This window comes from Bombus flavifrons, chromosome 1 (assembly GCF_040668555.2).
Source record: "Bombus flavifrons isolate JBK064 chromosome 1, iyBomFlav1_principal, whole genome shotgun sequence".
Taxonomy (NCBI): domain Eukaryota; kingdom Metazoa; phylum Arthropoda; class Insecta; order Hymenoptera; family Apidae; genus Bombus; species Bombus flavifrons.
In genome coordinates this window covers 20,634,330-20,658,134 of record NC_138442.1, presented here as the reverse complement: position 1 = coordinate 20,658,134, position 23,805 = coordinate 20,634,330, and the positions used below count along the sequence as shown (strand labels likewise).

Here is a 23,805-nt window from a genome sequence, read left to right as displayed (position 1 = left end):
GTGCATATGTGGTTTACAATACCGGAGAAGATGTTCATGAGCTCGCAGAATCTTTAACGAAATCGTCTTTTTATTTTCTGTTTGATTCGGTATAAATTCAGCGAATTTTTATATAAGAGCTAAGGGATGAAAATTCGTAACGCTTCGTCATCGAAGAGATTCGAACTTAAATACGAAGTTCTTGAAACATATAAATTTCCAAACAAATTAGGAAAGAACGAAACTGTTAACGGAAGAAGTGGAAAATCAAACGCTATGAGAAGATCAATTCCAACGGAACCAATAATCGATAAGATCTTTTGGAACGTCGTAAATTATAAATTTCCGAAAAATATTGCGAATCGATAGAACGCGAGTGTTTAGAGAACGAATAGTTGGACGAAAACAATTTCTTAATATCTCGATTTAACAATTTTACAAATGTGTCCTAATCCCTCGATATCTCGATCTCTCAATTTCCCAATTTCTTCGGTCACCACGATGTTTTCGAGAAATTCGAATCGCTCCAGATAAAATATCACAAGCGTATAGAAATATTGGTTCGATCGAGGCAGCCAATTCGGGCATGTTTATGGGTCAGAAGCACGTAGACGTCAGAAAGAGATCTGACCCTGACTTCTTCGAGGTGTTCCGGAAGTAAATTTTCCAGCAGTTGAATGTCTTCACCGACCCTGGGCAGGCTGATAAGCGTATGTATACAGAATATGAATATATACACAGGCAGAGTTCGCGCCATCACGGACGAAATTCAGCAGCCGTGAGCATTTCGCTGACGATGATAGGCAAGAATGACACCGGTTGGGAGACAAGCAGCGGCAAAGAGTATTAGCAAGTAGCGAGCGGTCTTTGGTGGTTGGTTCGAGTGTTCTCAGTAGCGCGACTCCGTTTCAGTCGCGCGGAAGCAGCCGACCGTTGCACGTGTTCACGGACCGGACGATAACCGCCACCATCTATGGGTTACCAGTACCCATTCTCACATCTGGATACTTTGAATTGACCACGAGAAAGTGAGTACCGGTTCTTTGTCATCTCTTCGTATGCAAACTATCGGTTATAAGTATCAGGACATTTAAATTCTCTTCTACGATAATCGATCAACTGATAGATCAGCGAATTTGACAAGTTGCGAGTAGTAGGTCATAGATCTTTCGTAAGTTTGTATAGCTGTAATTTTTCTTATTTCGTATATTATTTATCGTATATTATTGCTACTTTTGTTGTTGTTGTTATTTAATGTTATTTAACGTAGCTTTTAGTCGACCAAGGTAAAATCACTCTAGCGTGATAATAGTTTGTCAAGTAGCAATATCAGTGAATCGAGTTTCAATAGTTATCGATACAAGTTTCCGGTTGTAAATCGTAGATTTCTTTTTTATGAGTTTATTAGTTCCTTCTGAAATCTTCCTCGTACAATAACGTAAGAAGTAATAATAGCAAATTGACAAGTTTACAAGGCGTAGGTTATAGAGTTTCTTCTACGAATTTTATAATTTCTCGTTGAACTTCGATTGTTTTGCTATCCGAGTTGCTAACGTCATACGAGGATGTTTTTGTCGATAATGTCCTGCAAAATTTCGTCGATGGTATCGGTTCGATTGTGCAAGTGCTGCTTAATTTATTCCAACAAATTTCACCTTATTTAGTATATTACGTTTTAACGCAGCGATTACATTATGACTTTGTATTTTAATACGACGATTACAGTATGACTTTGTATTTTAATACGAAGTAACAGATCTGTAATAAAATAATTCGGAGATAAAATCAGCGAAAAGCATTGAATTTGTATTAAATATCGGTAGATGTCCTGATATGACGTACGACTGCCAGTCTACATATACGTATTTTATGTAGTATCGTTATACTAGATTTTTCTAAAACGACCGATGAAAAAACAACTGACAAAGATGAACCATCAAGAAATGAAATTCGGTGTCCTTTTATAGAGAGTATTAAAACTGGATTAGTTGGGTATAATCGCAGGATCTCTTTTGCGATTAGAGAGTAATTTGAATTGGCTTAAATTGACTTGGTATTGGCTTAAATCGCGAAATGGTATTATTGTTATTTATTTGATAACGTCGTTGTGGTTAAGGTTCAGATAAGATTTCCTAAGAAGCTTTACTCGTCTCTGTGTGTTGAGCTTTACCTTTTTAGCGTTTCCTATATATTCGTGGTTTATCGAAACTTTATTTACGAGAAGCTTAAGTTTACTATAAGTTTACGATGCTTCCTAAATCCCTCCGATAAAACGTCTCAACGCAATTCTTCCGAACAACTCGCAATACGATAAAATGTTCTAACGCAGTTCTTTGACTTTTTGAAATTCTGCGAATAACTAACTTGTCGATATAACATTTGTTCTAGGTTAGGTTTACGCGAATTCATATTCCTGCGAATGTAATTAAATTCCTCATAAATGCAACATCCGCAGTTTAACCATACTGTGTATATTGGGTCGTTCTATTATTATTTTGTTCCATTACTAAAAAATGAATCGTACGTGATTCGATAAAACGATATAAAACAAACAACGTTGCGCATCCATTATTTCCCCGTGAAACGAAAGAAACCTTCGCGACAAACTGATATATATATAAATACGAGTCGCCAATTTCGCGAATTTACGATATTGAACACGTTAGTTTGAACAAATAAGGCGTCCTTTTCGTGGTCGATAACAGTGTCCTTCATAGAGAGCACAGATGTTTCAATCGATTTTAGTGGAGCACAAATCGATCTTAAAAAGAGTGATTGAATTATCTTTCGTATGAACAGCGTTCGTTAGGGAGATCAGTCGAGGTGAATAGCGTCGGCTGGGCTAGTTGCTCGGTTTGATTTAGAGAAGGTTTTAAATTAACCGACTTGTGATCGGGACGACGCGATTACACCGATAAATTGTCGCTTTTTGTCGATATTATTTACGTAACTTAGGTGCACGTTTCACCGTGTGAAAAATGATCAAGCGTTAGTTAAGAAAAATCGGGGCACGATTCTTTGAAAAAATATTCGACGAAAATCGAATTTTACAAAATCGTTTTACAAAGTACGACGAACACTGACAGTTTAAAATCTATGTTCTTTAACCCTGAACAAGTGTCGATCGTAACTCTGCGGAACAATGGATCAATTCTGACTCGTAGATTTCACGCTCGTTGCGATCAAACGATTGTACTTCGCTGTTCAAATAGTATCGATCTACGAAGAATATTTTAAAATAAATTTAATTATCACACGAAGATACAAAGCATTATAATCGAAGGATTCGTAAGAAAAACAACTCTCGTCCACGTTCGGTTTTTTCTGGAAAAATCTTCCATTCCTCTTCTCATACGTTTCAACGTCTTTTAACAAGAGTAGTTACATCGCGAAAGAACTGTACCTAATAAAAAACGAAATTATGGTCATTTATCTATAGCTATACATCACTATTCACGTTGAACAATTTCGGATATCTTACCGAATATTTTCAGCTTTCCGTATCAAAAAGTAGCGAAGAAGTATAAATACGAAAGAGCTGTTATCTTCGGGAAATAGTGAAAATCGAAAGTCACTGAGATATTTTACTGATATAATATCACGGTTAATTTCGTCACAGTTATTACTCTTTAAGATTTCGTTCTCACCGTACGTTCCGATACATTTATTCGAGCAGTTAATTATAATTCTGTGAAGGTCTCGGTAGTACCGTAGAAACGCGTAGGTTCGAATGGCATCGATGAATTAAAACTGACTGCGAAAATCATCGAACGAACGTGTTTAAACGAGCGAAGGAGACGCGCTTTTCTTTGCACACTTGCAAGTCGTTTTATGTTTATTCCACGTACGAAGTTGGTTTTGTTCGATGCTTTTGTACATATTTGAATGCACAGGCGTGCATTTAATTTGGTTAAATTACACACACACGAGTCGTGTGAAATATCTCGAGTGACAGTCGGCGAAGTTATGAGTCGACTCTGTTGATATTGACTGTTTGCATCACTGCCACCATCATTCATAAATATAATTTATGTTTACATTCCGCATTTACGATTCTCTACAGTCTATATCGTCTCGTTCGAAGAGTAACATGTCTCGAACTTTGTCGATTTTGATTGTGAAAGTAAGTTATTTATCAGCATGTATTAATCAACGACTAACGAACAAAATTACGCTATTCGACAAGCGCGACATTGCGATTAACCAATTCTAATATTCTTTGTTTAGGTTCTGTTTCTCTAGATGCGTTCGTAAAAGCACAAATCCGTATAAACTATCGACCGAATGGAAGCGTGTCTAGAGAATTTTCAAATTTAATCATCTTAAGAGAAAAGCAACGTATTTTAACACATTTCGGTCTATAATAAATTTTCCATTCGTTCTTGCCTCGACAATCGTACAACTTTTAATTGTATCGTTGCTGATCCAGAATTCACCTCTGTTATTAGGTTGGTAACAAAGTGATCGCAGATTTTGTCATCACCACCTATTGACAAAATCTGCAATCACTTAGTTGCCAACCCAATAGGTGGTAATGACAAAATCCGCAACCGCTTAGTTGCCAACCCAATATATTTGATCCACGACTATCGATATTCAAAGAAGCGAAATTATCGTTAGATAACGATAAGTCGAAGCATCTCTCTTGACAGTAGAACCGTGACGATCTCGTGACAGGTTTTCTTATACGAATTATACGATACTCGCACTAGTATATGAACGATTTTATTGATATTTTTATTCAAGATTATCGATTATCTTTTTCTCAAGCTTTTATTACTGTTACTACCTTACCTGGACAAGGATGCAGTTATACGGCAATTAAGATAAACGCGATATCTGTTACTGTTATTTAATTTCGAGACGTAGCTACCATATCGATTCCGCGTGTCAAGATTCTACGTTAATGCAAGTTGTATCTTGTACAGATAACGTTTTTCGAGGATTATGTACAGCTATCTTAACAAGGTGTAAATTGCATCAAGCATTTTTGAATTTTCAGACATACTTGAAAGCAATGCTGTCACCAGATACTCGGATTTTCGACAAAGTACATATCTTTACTTTTCTTTCTCCTATCTTGTTCGCGTTCATAATCCTATCCGTTTATTTCAGTTAGTTTCGCCTGGTCTGTGTACAAAAATTACTCTGCTAAACTTTTTCCAATTATTTGTCATTTTAAATTGATTTCTATTAATTCGTTTGACAAATGAAAATATGTAGGAAAATATGATTGTGTTTTTATCCGAATAAAAGTTAATGTTAATTCTGCCAAAAGTATTTCTATGCAGTATCTTTGATAATCGCATTTAGATATAACATTTTTACGGAAATGTTTTTTAACTTTAGAAATAATTCTTATACATAAATCAATACCTACTGCTATTAGTGATACTACCATGTATCATAATTATTATCACGATCATTACTACGACGAATAATGATAAAAATATGCAAATTTCTATTGTTCGCCATAATATCTTGCAAACTCCGCCAGTTAAAATCATTAACACGTTGCACTTCGTGTTTATCCTACTACGTTACGAAGCCACTGTGCCTCAGTCATTATCGTCGATGGTCCATTGTTAACGTTTGGCAATTATCCATATCGACTATCAATTCGTTGGATTACCTAATAAAATTAAAAATAACATTTAATATCTAGTTTCTTTCTTTTTCGTATTTTAATCTCATCCTTGAAACGTTAATAATTCGATTTGCTCGTAGGAACACGAATAAATACAGTTTATACGAAATTTAATGCACGGGTGTTACATTAATGTTAATCGAACAAGAAACATTACAATTGTTTCGTTTAACTCGTGAGTGAAACCATGTAGAATTTGCGTTCGTTTAAGATACGCTAGATTATTCTCGTATCTCTTTTGTTTTTCTCGTTCTATGAAATTAATCGACAAAAGAAACGTCTGATGAGAAATATCGATAGTTAATTTGACATTTGTGCAATCTTGGCTGATGTATCGCGACACGTGCAAGAAACGTGCTTTGTATTGCGCCGCTCACACAGCTCGCAGCAACTTTGCATACTTTTTGAATGGATGGAAAAGAATGCAAGTTTCCTATACAAACACGTCCAAGGATAACAAGTATAATAACGAGCACGTAGGATTTCAGTCAATGATCCTGCTTATAAGAAAGTCGTATCGATATATGTTCGTCGAAACTGAACAAGGTCGTTGAATTTTATTATATTTTTCCATAATCTCAGATAGCGACTTGTCGTTCTGTTTATTCACACGAATATTCGATTCTATTCGCGTTATTATCAAAGCTACGTGTTCTAAATCTCTGAACGGCAATTCGTCGTTTCAGGAATTAAGTTTATCGCTCGTTCTCGTTTTTCTACGTTGCTTCTCTTCTTCGTATAATTGATATTCTGCTTATCTGGATATTTGAAAAGTTGCTCAATTAAATAAAGAACGTTCGTGTACGTAAAATTTCAGATTGTCCTTGGAACTTTATTCTTATCGTAGAATATCGTGTATTTTAGCACTGGTTTGATAACTCGCTGCGTTATTTGGTTGGTAATCGACAATTAGATGTGTCGAAAGAATGTTTGTGTTTCAGTCTTAACTCTTCGTAATATTTCATTTTCACGCTACGCGTCATACCATGGTACCTTCCAGTCTATTTCGTTTCTCAGTCACCGAAAAATTTGGAAAAAATTCACAGTCGCCTACTAACGTCTCTACTTCGTAATTTTCCAAACTAATTCATAATCTAAACTAATCCATAATTTTCCAAACTAATAATTCAAAGGGCGAATTCATGTATGCGCGAACGAAACTAAAGGATGCAAATAGATTGTACGGAAAGAAGTAGCAAAGTTAACGTTTCAAATATTTCACGAGTCGTGCGTTTAACAAACCGCAAAATTTGTCCTTGCGACTCGTTTTGCAACGTGGAAAAATTTCTTCTTTTTACTTATCGTCGTATTAACGATTCAAGGCTCTTTAATAATGACTTCCTGTTACCTTCTGTGTCTGATATTCCGCTTGATCTATCGAGATAACGCGTAGGATTCAGTAAAACGTCTGCTGAAATAATCGTGACGAAACGGACGAGCAACGAGTTAATTAGATAAAGAGATCAGAGTGCTAGCCTAATTTCTTATCGGTTCCTTGTTAGCTGGGATTGTTGCGATGGCCAACGTCCACGGATGTTCAATAACAACTTTGCAAGAACGGTCTCGACCTCGATCGAGGCAAAAAGTAAGAAATCTGTAATTTTCCTCGACGGCCACGACCATCTTTCGCGAATTCTCTTATCAAATAGACTCTCGGTATACTTATCAGAAATAGATCTTTATCATGAGAGTAAAAAGCTACACGTTAATCATCCTTCAATCTCGATCTGTAATTTGATTAGGGATGTACTTGAGAATCGTCCGTGAAAGCAGCCAGATATACACTTTCATTTTAAAGTGTCATCCTGTTTTGCATATGAAAATATTGAAAACCGTGCGATAACTTAACTATGTATGTGTCAGTGTTCGATAATAAATAATTAAATATGATATTCTGACTGCGTACATAGAAGTGCTACATATAGAAATAATTGTGATAAAAATTGTATGTTGAAAATGAGATGGCAATATATATATAATATAATATAATATATATATAAAAATATAATTTATTTGGACCAAAATATCATTATGTATATATATATATAATTGTAATAAAAATTGTATGTTGAAAATGAGATGGGAATCCATATATAATATAATATAATATAATATATATATAAAAATATAATTTATTTGGACCAAAATATCATTATGTATATATATATAATTATAATAAAAATTGTATGCTGAAAATGAGATGGGAATATATATATATTATATAATATAATATAATATATAAAAAATATATATAGAAATATAATTTATTTGGACCAAAATATCATTATGTATATATATATAATTATAATAAAAATTGTATGTTGAAAATGAGATGGGAATACATATATAATATAATATAATATATATATAAAAATATAATTTATTTGGACCAAAATATCATTATGTATATATATATAATTGTAATAAAAATTGTATGTTGAAAATGAGATGGGAATACATATATAATATAATATAATATATATATAAAAATATAATTTATTTGGACCAAAATATCATTATGTATATATATATAATTGTAATAAAAATTGTATGTTGAAAATGAGATGGGAATACATATATAATATAATATAATATATATATAAAAATATAATTTATTTGGACCAAAATATCATTATATATATGTCGGAGATGAAAGAACATCGGGATTTCCCGGCTGGAATGTTGGGAAAAACTCCAATACCCTAGTCCAGACTTTTACTACAGCTACACTTAAGTAATAAAAATAAAAAATAGTTCTAATGTTTCAATCTGGCTTTATGACGATGGGTTCGGGCTCGAAGTGACATAGCGGGACACTGGATGTAGCCACGGTCCACGGGATGACGAGTACCAACGTAATACATGATTCGGATAACTTTCTCGATAACTCAATCAGCCCAGAACTCAATCAGAATCAGAACCCATCGTCATAAAGCCAGATTGAAACATTAGAACTATTTCTTATTTTTATTACTTAAGTGTAGCTATAGTAAAAGTCTGGACTAGGGTATTGGAGTTTTTCCCAACATTCCAGCCAGGAAATCCCGATGTTCTTTCATCTCCGACGTATATAATTGTAATAAAAATTGTATATTGAAAATGAGATGGGAATATAGTATAATATAATATATAAAATATATATATAAAAATATAATATATATATATTCCCATCTCATTTTCAACATACAATTTTTATTACAATTATATACATATATAATGATATTTTGGTCCGAATAAAAATGCATCTCTTTGGTAATTGAAAGAAAAGGAAACTTTAAGAGTGCTAAGGGAACGTTGAAAAGCTTCGTTAGAATATTTAATCGCGGATTAGTAACAGTAGTCTTGAATTTCTAATACTTTTATCTTTCTTTCTCATTTTGCTTCAGCGTCGAGTCAGAGGACAGTGTTGTTGTAATATTTCTTAAGGGCAATTACGTGATAATGATGAAAATTATCGAGAAAATTATTTTGCTCGAACTACATTTTGTCATATAAAATATCTTGATAGTACTATACTCATCAAGTATGTGTTCACTACTTATTATACTATTACTTAAATGTGTTACCTATAACTGTAGATGGTATCGAATATACGTATTACATATACTCGTAGATTTGTATCTGACACGGAAGTATTTCGAGCATTTAATTCACACTTGAAAAAGACAATAACTCTTATATCGTATAAGTATTTTGAAAAACGTAAGTGGTACTGTCAAATACAATCGCGAGTATTTATTCGATAGTTATTTTCTAAGTACCTGGAACTGAAATTTACGATAATTCTCTGTTTATAATATCGATAATGTAATTAATATTTATCAATAGAGCACTCGAGTTACAAAACTACTACTATCAGCTATGTTGACAAAATTGTATTCTCTTAATTCTCAAGGTACTCGAATATCTTAAACGAAATCTCAAAGATTGCTCGTTCTGCAATTCCACGTTTTCGATAAGTTCGCTGAACATAAATTTACTTTAAAATACAAAACGTCAAATGTAAAACGAAACATTTGCATCGAAATTGATATAGAAAATTCTATCTTTAACTATGATACTAAAGATGATTTATACCGTCGAGGGAACCTTCACACTTATCGAACACTCATCAATTTGTCCAACTGTATTCGCGAAACTAAAGTTCCACGTATATTTTAACTATAACGTTAAAAATAGATCGACAACGTCGACTAAACTTTCATTAAACTAAATCAAACATCGACCCAACAATTTTTCCAATTACGTTCACGAAACTAAAGTTCCCTTGATTTGTTTGTTATTTCGTAGTTCAGTTTCCGCTATTCGTTGTTGTTTGTTCGTTTTCCTATCCTCGTTGGCACAGTAAAGGAAATTTCCTCTGATCTTCGTTCTCGAATTTCCATCAGAGTCGATTCGACCAGGCAATGATGTAATCGGATCGGTTCGTCGCCGATAAAAACGTATATGGAGGAATCAGTGAAAATGACGATTTTGCATTGGTTGGAAAGCGTGTTTTAATGGAATAGCTGTGTCGAGTAACTGGGTCGGTCAATGCTGAAACGCGGTGAACCAGTGTTTCTCGCTGCTTTCCTGTTTCCTTTCAAAGAACTTGAGATACTATGTTCGTTCTCCGAGTGTTTGGCGTCGATGATGGAAAGTGCGTTACGTTACTTCGAAGGGGAAAAGCAAATTGTTCGTATCGACGAGATCCGAATTTGCTTTGTTATTTCTTTTTCTCAGATATTTACAGATATTCGTCTTTCGTTGGATTTAGATTTAACGATTCGATTTAACAAATTCGTAATTGAAGAATCGAGAATAACAAATAAATTTTCTTTCTCTTTCGTTGGATTTAGATACGACGATTGAACATGATTGATAAATTTCGTTGATCTTTAATTGAATTTAGATTTAGTGATGATACGTAGAAGATAAAAAAGTTCGTTTCATTGTCGTTGATTTTAAACGTAATTACCAAATGTAATTAATAAATGAATTTCAATATTTTAACGATATTTCTCTGATTTGTTTTTATTAAGGTTCTTAATATATCTCAGACTTCGATGATTCGATACAGATGTTTCATGTTACCATCGACGGCAGTAACGTTGCTCCCTAAAAGAAAACTCTTCCGATTCGACAAGATTAGCATCTGACTGATTACTTAAAAATTTTGTTTATTCCAACGTTGTATCCAAAGTAGCTTAACAATTTTCCTTTCGATCTCTATCTTATTCGATTCAAATTTCATCATGCAACGATAAATTCAATATCTACTAAAATTTACTATCCACATTTGTTAAGCTGCTCGTCGTACTCATCTTTTAGATTTCTTTTTCGTTAAATTTACAGTAGTAAAGTTAAACGTTTCAAGCGTTTCCGATCGATATATTTCCATAATCTAAAACTATCAGGAGTCCTTCTTCTGTTATACTTATCGTTAGATCTTATCAAATACAAGCGATTAACGTTAATGTTAAGGAACCTTTGAAATTAATTATTCTTTTAATATTTTAGACGATACGATACGTACACGTGTGGTTGTGGTAGATCAATCTCTGATAAACAGTGGGCTTTAATTACACATTTTGAAGTTACTTTTTACACGTACTTTGACAATTATCTTTTAGATTCCTTTTTCGTTAAACTTACATTCGACAGAGTAGTAAGCTTGAACGTTTCAAGCGTTCCTCATCGATATATTTCCATAATCTAAAACTATCAGGAGTCCTTGTTCTGTTGTACTTATCGTTAGATTTTATCAAATACAAGCGATTAACGTTGATGTTAAGGAACCTTTGAAATTAATTATTCTTTTAATATTTTAGACGATACGATACGTATACTTAGATTATTCTCTTTGATAAACAGTAAGATTCGCGATCACAGATATTCAGATTATCACAGATAATGATGGATGTTTGCAAATAGGAAGAATTTTTTATTATCAGTGATTAACAATTCTGCGAATCAACCGTGTCAGATTTTTCAGCAGCAGACAGCGGGATTTACGTGAAAGTATATTTTTCCTGCTGCGTATCGCGTTGAGACATATCCGCAACGGAATTTATCGAATATATCAGCGTCCGATTTATACAGGGTGGTTAGTAACTGGTGGTACAAGCGGAAAGGGGGTGATTCTACGCGAAAAAAGAAGTCGAAAATATAGAATAACAATTTTTCGTTTGAGGCTTTGTTTTCGAGGAAATCGACTTTGAATTTTCGCTCGGTACGCGTGCGGTACGTTATAACGGAGCTCACTGTAGATCGTTGTCTCAATGGAAAAATTAAAAAAAAAAATTTTATTTATGTATTTTCATAAATATGAATTTGCATAAAAATTCACAGTCCACCAATAAGTTATACAGGGTGGTTGGTAACTGGTGGTCGTTATAACGAGACGTGATAAAATGCACGCGTACCGAGCGAAAATTCAAAGCCGATTTTCTCGAAAACAAAGCCTCAAACGAAAAATTTGTATTCTATATTTTCGACTTCTTTTTTCGCGTAGAATCACCCCCTTTCCTCTTGCACCACCAGTTACCAACCACCCTGTATATAGTCAGATTTGTTGAATTTCTTTCAGTTGTATGTATTATTTCATTCTTTTCGGTTCATTCGCCTCGTTTATTTTCTTCAGTATCTCTCGACATCTATTTACATTTTGATTATTAAATATTCTTCGTTACATCTGACGACAAAGTGTCTCGATTCCTCTTGGACGAAACTTATCGTACAGCGTCGAGTGAAATATTTCCAATACGAGATGGTAGAATGTGGTTTTCGTTGTTGAAAAGTTGCAAACGTTATCGTTCGATTTCTCGTTCGTTATCTGGCGAACGTTTTTAAAACGCGACTTTAAATTGCCGAATGTTATGCATACTCGTGCTCGTCACTGATCAGTGTAAACATACTAACAATATTATATGTTTCATAGACGACGTATCTCGTATACGCAGCGCTGCTTTTGATCCGAAAATAACACGATTTTCTAAATGAGTACACGACGCGTTATTCTCGGCTCTAAAATTCCCTTGCTTTCTGTTGGAAGAAACGTTCGAAATACTTAAAATGTAGTTCTATCGCAATCAAACGTAACAACAGGTAGATTTATACCGAGGATTTACAAAAAAAAAACCGATTCCTACAAAATACAATTTATCAGAATAAAATAGCTACGAACGTAGTAGAAAATTTTCAGCGAAGAATAACGATATGAGATTGAATATTCACAGAGACTACGCCACTAAACCTGCATCAAACGATCGAATAGAAAACAGGGAAAATAACGAATTAATAGTTTAAAGAATCTACGCTCGTTTACTTGTTCGACGTTCAGAGAAAGAAGCTTGCCCGTTGATAATTCCGCAATTAAAATAACCGTGATTAAAATAATCGTAATTACAAATTCAAAGTGAATGAAAGTTAACTTGCTAACTTAATTTTAACGAGTTAATAATAGAAAATGTAGAAATTGTATGCAATACAGAGTTAAATATAATGTAATTCGGATGATTTCAGCACCCAACGAAATGTTAATTAAAAACACTTATTGGGAGTGTATCAAGAGCAAGAACGGATCAAAGTCGGGCCAATAGGAAGGCTAATTCTAGCCAGAGGCGATGTTCTGGCTCGGACGATGTGTTTCTTCCTGGTTGCATGCGGTAACACCGTGCATACGCGAATTTCTCGAGTTTGACGAGGCGCCACGTTATCGAACCTGTCCGCGCGTATCTTCGCGACCGCGAAATTCGATGCAAGAAATGCGTACCTGACGTTAGTTATTTTTGTAGGTCGGGGGCCATTTATACTCGCATTTCAGACATGTACGGGACGAATTGTTCGAAAGCAACATTTTGTATTCGTACGGTGCAATGGATTATGTCAGCGAAGGTGAATTTAAAATAAACTCGTCGCTTCTTTTTCTCTTAGCTTTGCTATTTCTAGCAATCTTTCTTTTTTCTTTTTCTTTATCATTGCAGATGATGTTCAACGAACGTTCGCTTCTGCTTGCGTATCCTTATAGGAACATGTAGCTGTAGAAGAACGATTAAAAAATTATTCGCGAGTCGTACGTGATTCTTTGATATTTTTGTATCGTTTCTATTAGGAAAATTCAAATGATTAAATCCATTAAAAGTGGACGAGTCTCTAATTTCGTATAATTGCTAGGAAAACATGCAACGATATTTCTGACGAAGATAATTTTCAAATATACAATTGTTTATAGCGATAATCGTCTGCGTACGGTATATTTAGATACAAAATACCTACAGGTCGGTTGTCTACAGCGTCTAAACAAGAAATTTTTTTTTTTTTCTATTTATTTATTTGAATTTTACAATTTGTCCAGTAGGACATTTGGTAAAATGTTATATCTTGGTGTTGTAATAATATAGCATGTGGATGGTTACCTCCAGCGGGGTACCATCTTCGTGTTTGTTAGGTTGTGTCCTTTGTGAGATCTGTTGGGTGTTTCCTTTTTAGTCTTCTTTCTATGTTTGATGCGTTGACCGTTTCTGCTGCTAGCCGATTCGGGTGCGTTGCTACTCTTTCTCTGTACCTTCTTGCGTATCTGCTAATCTCCTCCTTGACCGTTGGTATTCCGAGGTCTTTCCGTATATCTTCGTTTCTGACGTACCATGGTGCGTTTACTATTGTTCCGAGGATTTTAGCTTGGATTATCGCTATTTTGTTTATATGGCTCATTGCTGCTGTTCCCCATAGTGGTATTCCGTACGTCCAGACTGGTTTTATAATTGTTTTGTATATTTTTAGTTTGTTTTCTATGCTTAGTTTGGATTTTCGACTTGTTAACCATTGCATTTGTCTCCTTGCTGTCTGTATTTTGTATATTATTGATTTAATAAACAAGAAATGTATACGAATTTTGCATTTTTCATACAGTTAATTTTGTAGATTAAATATCGTTTTTCCTACTCTCGCTTGACGATACGTTTGTCGAGCAATAAAAGGCTTTATCGTGAGATTATGTGCTAAATAAGAATCGTTGGATAATTGTTGCATTACGAGAAAGTTACACCACTTCTTTCGTTAAATAACGTTAAAAGGTACGTTACAATTGTACCATCGGATAGAACGAGTCGTTGCCGTATCGTATGACTTGCTTTTAAACAGCTTTACGATTTATTCAATTTAAAAGCTAATTGTATAAATCGTTCTGAGAAACGATCGAATCAGAGAGACTGATGACGATTCGCATCCACGGTGATCGTAATTGCACCCAGCGTCCTAATCCTGTCAATAACCGTGTTAAAAAGGTAATTGCTTTAAGAGCGTAATTCATGTGCCCTTTTGCCATTCTAATCAGCCAGATATGCCGCTACGAATCGAAGAATAGGGCCACTAATTTATAATTGGCAGCCTCTGTTTAAGTTTCGTCGCGATTATTCTCATCTCTTCGTGCTCCTTTTATTCTTCTCTATTTGCTCCGCTTTGTAATTCAGTCTCACCGTGTTCTTTCCATCATTTTCCACCCAATTGTAGGTTTTTAACACTAGAACTACCATACCAGTGAAATTGACTGGTTTTACAATTTTATTTTCAAATTTCTCTGCTTCGTGTTATATCTTTTTCCGCAATGATGTAACGACTTTCGCAACGATAACTAAAGGAATAATATATGAATTTTATTTTGTTTTTTATGTATTCAAACTGAAAATAATTTTGTATCAAGGCTACTTGTACCAATACCAGTGAAAATAACCGGTACTTGTCAAAGCGTAAGAGGGTCCTGTAATCAGTTTATCGAATTAACCAGTTTCCTCGTTTTCTACAACTTCCCGCACGTTTCTACAATTTTTACCGCGTGTCATTCGATATAATGATATCGGTTATCAGGAAAATTTCGGATCGATCGCTAGATGCTAACACTAGAAATACCACACCAGTGAAAACGACTGGTTCTACAACTTTATAATGTTTAATAACTAAAACTAATAATAATGTTAATGTAAAATAACTTTATATGTCAAGCCTCGTTTAGGGATCATGGTCCCAGATGGATTAACAATACCAAAAATGTACTACGTAACGTGGAATTGCTTCTGTAAGAAAGTAATAAATCAATAAATATGCAAATATTCTATTATTACGTATTTTTTAAAGACCAGTCATTTTTGTTGAGGTTATTCGATATGTAAACAGAGAAAATTCGTGGATAAATTGTAAGGCAGAAAATATATTTAAATAGAAGTGTAATTAAAAGTAAGAATACAATTTGAGCTGGTCCAGATCCGCACGCTAGCTGTGTTACCCAATAACTGAAAACCCCGAAGCCAACGTCGCCTGTCTACTGTTTATGGTCTGTTGTAACGTCAATTCACATCAGAGACCAGGCCACACACCTCGGACAGGATGGCATCCAGGTGTCTGCACATCCTTGGCGCGTACCCTCAATAGTCTTAAGTACCCACCAGGGGTCTTGGAATTTTCATAGTTAAGGTCCTTGGGACCAAGGGAGTATTTCTTGTCTTAGATTCCCTTTTACGTTTATTGTCTACCACGTGTTAGCATAGAAAGTTGGTTTTCTTCACATCTGGTATGTTCCGTTAGCAACTTTCTCGCGAGGGCGGCTAAAACCCTTCCTGGTCCACCAACCGTCTTATTACCCAATCGGAGACGGTGTCTACTGCACTCACTTGCTTAACCAAAATTGTCATCGACAAATCCGATAGTCCCGTATCCTTAGACACACCCACCCCTAACTCACTTATTCTGTATCCTCGGAATAGTCAACATATCTTTACCGGTCTCTACCCTTGTAACAGTCGCGTACTTAACGTATCATTGTAACTAAGTCTTACATAACGTGGTTTTGGTAGAAATAGCTTAACTATCGGTAGTTCTAGTGTTAAGCCCCAGAAGTATCAAGTTAGACGATCTATTTAACTTAATCCGAATCTGTCTAATCTATTGGATTGTCCAAAAAGTTTTTTTCGTTCTATAAGGAAATAATAAACGCAGAATGTTTTTTGTTTTATATTAGTGTAGGAATGTTATATAATTAGTTTGTAGGTAACAGTATGATTTATACAATATCGTTTGCACTCACACGAAATCGAATACAATACCCCGTCTCAGGTATTCGTTACTCACTACTTCTACGACACAACAACACAGCGATCTTCACACGACCACGATAAATTCAACTCTGACTCTCTCAACTCTCGTTACAATGTTTTCCATGCCCAATTTTTCCGAAACATACCTTGGTAACGCTCAAAACATTCTTTGATAACGTCGACGTATCTTGACAACGCTAATAAACAATTACCCCTGTTACGTCGGGCGACACTCTACCTAGACCAGGCCACACACCGCGGGTCAAACGGGAACCAGATGTCCGCTCATCCTTACTGCGTACCCTCGATAGTCTTAAGGACCCATCGTAAATCTAAGGAATTTGCTAGCTAAGGTCCTTCAGACCGAACAAATATCGTTTTTCCAAATTATTTTCTAAAGACTATTGTCTACTACGGCTTGACAAGAGAAAGTTAGTTTTTCTCACGTACGATGCTTCCCACTAGCAACTTTCTATCGAGGGAGGCTAAGACCCTTCCTAGTCCACCAACCTTCGTTTATCCAATCAGAAGCAATGTATACTGCCCTCACTTTCCTGACCAAAAATGTCATGAACAAGTCAGACGGTCCCGTGCGCTAGACACACCCATCGCTAGCTTTCCTCCGACACAGCATCGTCACTGTAACTTACTTCTTCTACAACGCTAGAAAAGTCAACAAGTCATTAACGGGTTACTCCCCTTAAATCAGTCATTTACTTAACGTATACATACTCAACAGTGTATCTCATACGTGTTGGAAACGGTGTAACTTAAGTGTTGGAAATGAAAACCTTATAACCCTGTGAATCACAGTGTTATACTATCTTAACCTACCCTATTATCTTAACGGAGATCAGGGGATCGATCAACTCGTGCTGTCGATTATTATAATCATAACGGGAATTTACGACTCCCGTTGACGTGTTTCCTCGCGATTGCGTCTCCCTGCGATTGGTCAAAAATACAACCCCTCACGTCACATCCTTCCCTGATGTCATACTATCCCACATTAGTTTATTGAGTTATGCATAAATATAATAATAGAAATATAGGGTGGTTGGTAACTGGTGGTACAAGCGGAAAGGGGATGATTCTACGTGAAAAAAGAAGTCGAAAATATAGAATAAAAATCTTTCCTTTGAGGCTTTGTTTTCAAGAAAATCGACTTTGAATTTTCGCTCGGTACGCGTGCGGTACGTTATAACGGAGCTCACTGTAGATCGTTGTATCGATGGAAAAATTAAAAAAAAAATTAAAAAAAAGATTGTTATTCTATATTTTCGACTTTTTTTTCCGCGTAGAATCACCCCCTTTACGCTTGTACCAGCAGTTACCAACCACCCTGTATAACGAAATGGATCATACCCAATTCAATAAAATAATATAAAACAGAAATTGTTGTTCATCATCTTATGAAACGAAAGAAACTTTTCGCACATCCTAACATAAGAATACCAAAGTTAGAAGATAAAATTAGGAGAAAGTTCTTATTGGTGTGCGTATTTTCCTAATAGCGATACAGTCGTATCCGCGATACTCGAGCGAAGTTTGGAAACAATTTGACGTAAAACAGACGTTATTATGTTCATCCATATAAGTCGTTCATGGTGGGTGTTCAAATATTTCCGTGAGTCACTATGTGCTACTAGTATCATATTTTTACACGTGACATCATTGACCTCGTGTAAATTCCAAGGTGGCACTGAACGAACTATGAACGTCGACTTGGCCAAGTATTTCGCTTTCATTTCTCTTAAAAGATCCGAATAATATTTCGCAAAAAAAAAAAAAGAACACGGTACTCCACGGACTAACTCAATGCCGAAACGTTAAGAAGGCGAAGTCACGTTTGACATAACGAGAAATTCGATCTTCGAGAAGATCGATCGTAAAGTGTTCACCTTGCGTAACACCTTTTCGTCGCCACCGTCGGATCGTTGATACGCCGTTGTCCTTGTTTAAATGTAAATCGTTGCACGCACGTTTCCTCGTATCCGTATCGTTGCATTTGTTCGACTCATCGAGCGATAAAATATTGCAATTTAGATTGTTCGCAAGTCGTACCTGCAGTAAACATGTATCGAATCGAGTTCAACGAGACGTGCCTGGCTGAAACGTTCTATCGTAAGTTAAACTCTACAGAATAACATCGATTCGACGTAATTTAGAACGAACGATTCAGAATAAATAATTTCGCTAGACTTTTCACGAAATTTGGAATTTGAAAAACCAAAGTTCAATGGTAGATAGACTCTTCGATTAAAGTTTCGTTGTTCCCGGAGTTTTCTCAAATTGAAGATTTTGTCATTTGCAGAGTCTCTATCGCTTTATCTCAACGTTGAAATTGCAGATTCTGTCATTCGTAGATTCTTGAAGACAACTTCAGACAACTCTGTGCTTAAATTAAGTTTTAATAGAAAAATTGACATACTTCCAAACCGTTAGGATACACCGCTATGGCGGATCGTAATGTCTTGGAGGTTCATCAAACGATCCATTAAACAAATATCAAGCTTGTGTGCATTGTATTTCTCGTGTTCTGTATTTATTTTATTTTTAGAAGAAACACACTTGCGATATTCGACTCGCATTCGGCTGCTTCCTAACCTAACCACGTGACTCGTTCGCTTGCGTTGGAACCTATTTTTTTCGATGAATTAGTATGCTTTTTAGCCAACGAATAGAACGTAACTGTGGTATTGCGTGAGTATAATATCAGACAATGAATGTGATCCACTTTCGCGAATTGTGCAACAGAGTAGCACGTAAAAAGCGATACGTCTCGACTATCGCGCGAGCACGACGTTATCTCGTGATACGTCCGGTCGAATCTTCGATTAGTTGCCAATTGCTATCTGTCAAAATCTCAGTTAATATGTATATGGTTTTATGTCGTTGATATCTAACTGTTTTCTCTCGTATGACAATTTAATCGTAACTATTCCTTTCATCGTACATGTAACTGTCTTAACATTATGAAATTGCAGATAACGCTTATCGATGTTATCTTCTTCGCGAGCTCGTCAAATACATAGTAAACTTATCAGCACATACTTGTAATTATAAGTTCGTTTATGCAGTACGACACTTTTCTCTTTACTTTTCGATTTTGTGTTCTCCGAATGTAGTCGAACATAAGGAACGAGATCGAGCGAAACTGCGTTTGAAGGATTAAACATAGCTTTTTATCGTTCTTGCACTGATATGTATGCTTTAATCCGGAGGATGATCGCAAGACCGTAATGAACAGAGCAACACAATTAAATTAATCCAATCGACGAATAAGAGGTTATTTGTTCGATCATAACACGTGAAACGTTCGTTTTTCTCTCGATCAATACTGATATCCTCTTAGTTGTCATCCGAGTGTGTTTATTAATTGGCACGTATACAGTTGATACAGCTTTGTTTCGATCAAGATAAAATCTTATATTTTTATTTATACATCTCATAGAACATAGATGTATATTTTATGCGTAACTTAATTTATATTAATCTTCGAAACTGGACAAGTCTTATCCGAGAAGGCTTGCATTATTAAAATTGGGAAAGTTTCTAAAATTATTGATTCCATTTTCCGATTACTCGCGACGAAGGATGTGAAACTTTCGTCAAACAAACGTAGGGAACACAGAAAAGTAAATAAACCTAATAGAAAAAATTTCAAAATTACTTTGCTATTTAATTGCACAAATGACGCCATAACGTTTTAAAAATTCCACTAATTATAAAATAATTCGAAATTCAATTTCATATTTGATTATCTTCTTATTGAAATTGAATTTCGAATATATATATATATATATATATATATATATAGTGACAGTACACAGAATTTTCTATTAATTTAACGATACAAGGTAGCCGCTCCTACGCGCTAATCCTGCATTTGTCTATTTAAACTTGGTAATTTTCGGGATTGAAAAGAGCAAGAGGAAGCGACTCTTTAGACGAGAAACGTAACAAACGAAATGTTCGAACACCGGTAATCGTTTCTTTGTGCAAGGTCGAGAATTTCGTAACGAGGAAGCTCTCAATTACACCAGGTGCCATTCAGCCGAGCGAGAAAGGACCATTCGTTTTAGGTATCAAACTAATACGGCAGTAATTACGACCTACACTCACCATACTTTAACAGGATAAGCGACTTGAATATAATAATTTTTCTCCGAGGCACGACCGTTTAAAATATTTCACGTAACGTAATCTTGGATGGCTGCATGGACGTTTAAAAACATAGAGTTCAAAAGTAAAAATGACATATGACGTTTAAACAGCTCGAAATAACTATCTTGCGATAACAGTTTCTTATTCCTTTGATTTATTTTTACGTGTAGAGTAACCTTCCCAATTTACCGTGTGACTTGGGACGTTTCATATGCAAATACATGTGAGGTGATATTGGATGTAGTGCGTTAAATAATCACTCGGTGTTTAGGTCAACAATATATTTATTAACAGGTCTTCTTTTGATCGCGTCGCGTATCGCTCTCGGTTTCGCTAGTCAATCTCGCTGCGCGATTACAACTCAACTTTATCGCTTCCTGGTTCAAACTTAACTGTCGATCAGATTCGATTCTTTTCTTTTTGTCGCCCCTCAATATCCCCACTATCCACGCGTTTGTTAGGCGTTCACGACCGTTGCCACGCACGCCTTCTTCTCGAACATTCGGCGGAAGGATCGTGGGGATATTGATGGCCCATTAGGCACTTCGCTTCGGCGATATACATTGTTGCCAAGTGCCACTACACAATTGCTCTGGAAAGTGTCTATTTGTACGATTTAGGGAACGAGCATCTCTTTATACTCGAGATTTCCTGTATTTTTGATATCAGCTACAAAAAATATATACTAGTAGCTCTTTAGACCAAATAAATATCGTTACGCTCGGATATCCTGCACGTTTCATTACATACAAAATTTTAAACACCGAGTTAGAATTTCTTCTTACGCTCGTCCTATTGTTCAGCATTGTTCTTTATTCATTTACAGCTTTAACCCTTTCACTTCGGCAGTCCAGTCCGCCGAAGTACTGTCACTGAACGGAAACGCGCGCCAGAAATACGCACAGTGTGCGTGGTTACTGTATATACGTTTCCGTAAACAATAATTCTTTTAAGAACCGTATATAAAATATCGTTTCACTGTCAATGGATTTAATAGATTTTTTAGCATGAAACAGTATACGATCGTCTGGATGTTCGAAATATATTGCGTGAAACATTTTGATGTTGTTTTAACAATGAGTAACTTTAAGAAGTGATTAATCCAATATGTCAATAAAATCAACAGAAAATGTTCTGCCGATAACGAAAAAATATATTATTGACTACAGATGGCACTTGTATATGCATCATTTGAATGCCGAATATATGGGGTGCCGAACTCAGGAATAGTCGCGTGGTCGCCGCCTATATGCGGCGCTCGTATCCACAGGTCATCTCGTGGATGCCGCCTATAAGCGGCGCTCGAAGCGAAAGTATTAAACGTTTATATCCCTATACGTTTACATGTCTGAATCAGTTTATATCTGCAAGCCTAAGAAATTCTTAGACTTTCCTAGTATCAGTAACCTCATGAATCCATAAAACACTTAATTCCGTCATTGGTAGCTGTCTGTCATGACCCGGGATTCAGGAGTTTTCCCTCCTTTTACCGGTATGTACTGTTACGCACTCCATAAGGGTTTATCGCGTGCTATGGTCGCTGGGAAAAATCCGCGGGATTACCATGCGAACCCTGACGGGTCGCTCCGCGTACCCTCGAGTGGCTGTAACGTGAAGGTGGTCACTTGCAGAAGAAGTTTTGCCAATCGTATTAATTAAACCGATCAGCAGCCTTGCAGGCTCAAAATGTATAAACAACGAATTGGCGTGTTTCTTGCCCGTCAACAAATTTGTTGTTTACACGCTAGTGTAAAGAACTATAAGAGCCTCATCTCGAGCAGTTTAGAGTTAGTGTGCATCAACGGGTCTTTGCCAGTTTCTAGTTTATGTTGCTTAGCCCGTTTTTAAGTGAGAAAAATTCACACCAGTTTATAATAAATTTCAGAGTTCTTTATGGTATACCAGCAAGCGATCTTTACAATTCTTTATTCTACGAGCTGATTATCTTTAGTAACCCTTTATTTGATGGCAAATAATCTTTGTCAACTATTTTATCTTACTGGTAACTGTTTGTCAGCTTATCGTTCCGATGTAAAATAATCTTTGGCGCTACATCTTTCGCGCCTAGTGTCTTGAACAAATATTAATATTTATAAGTGAAAAATAAAATGTGTGTGAGGAGTGTTCTATATAATCAGACTAAATATATATAGTAACCGAGACTTAACATATAAGTTAGAAAAATTATACGGTAAACACCACGATACAGATACAACAGAGTGTTCTATATAATCAGACTAAATATATATAGTAACCGAGACTTAACATATAAGTTAGGAAAATTATACGGTAAACACCACGATACAGATATAACCAGAGTGTTCTATATAATCAGACTAAATATATATAGTAACCGAGGCTTAGCATATAAGTTAGAAAAATTATACGGTAAACACCACGATACAGATATAACAGATATAAATATATCACATTCAAAGCAAATAAAATACTATTAAGCGTGCATGTTTATGTAAACAAACATTATAGCAGGCTTTAAGCCTCGCTACAACAAATAATATAAACACATATGTACGTGAATGCGTATGAAATTTATTTATGCTACTATATATATATTTGACAGTTTGCCTAAATTTCTGTCAGACGTATACCGTGAAAGAGACAAAGTGTAATTCGGTTAACCAGGATGTGTGAAACTTTGTCATTCACTTATCGATATCTATCGCGTCGTAAAACGATTAGGGTAGAAACGGGTGTACGCAATAACGCAGATTCTACGGCATTCGAAAGGAAAAGGAAATGCCGATTATCTACAATCCCGGGCAAAATGATAACACATTTACGCTACCGTTAGTTTCTCAGAGACAATTTGAGGTTTTTCTAAACGTAGCGAATGACACATAAATTTCACGACGTAGAAAGAAGGAATTTATTATTAAATAAAGTCGTCCTCGCTAACGTTCGCTGTATGCAGAGGAAACACATCGA

General features: G+C 35.5%; 1 protein-coding gene across 5 annotated transcripts in view; it reads left to right on the top strand.

Annotated features, from left to right (window-relative positions):
* Positions 1–782: 782 nt before the first annotated feature.
* Positions 783–23,805, top strand: part of LOC138182227 (proton-coupled amino acid transporter 1) — a 56,016-nt gene continuing 32,993 nt past the window's right edge. The window contains exon 1 of one of the 5 annotated variants that reach the window (XM_069118236.1): positions 783–1,007. The gene's annotated coding sequence lies outside the window, so the exon portion shown is untranslated. Of the gene's footprint in view, positions 1,008–18,760; positions 18,817–23,805 lie in introns of those variants that run through there. The other 4 variants (XM_069117896.1, XM_069118319.1, XM_069118063.1 and 1 more) reach the window with 4 other exon arrangements.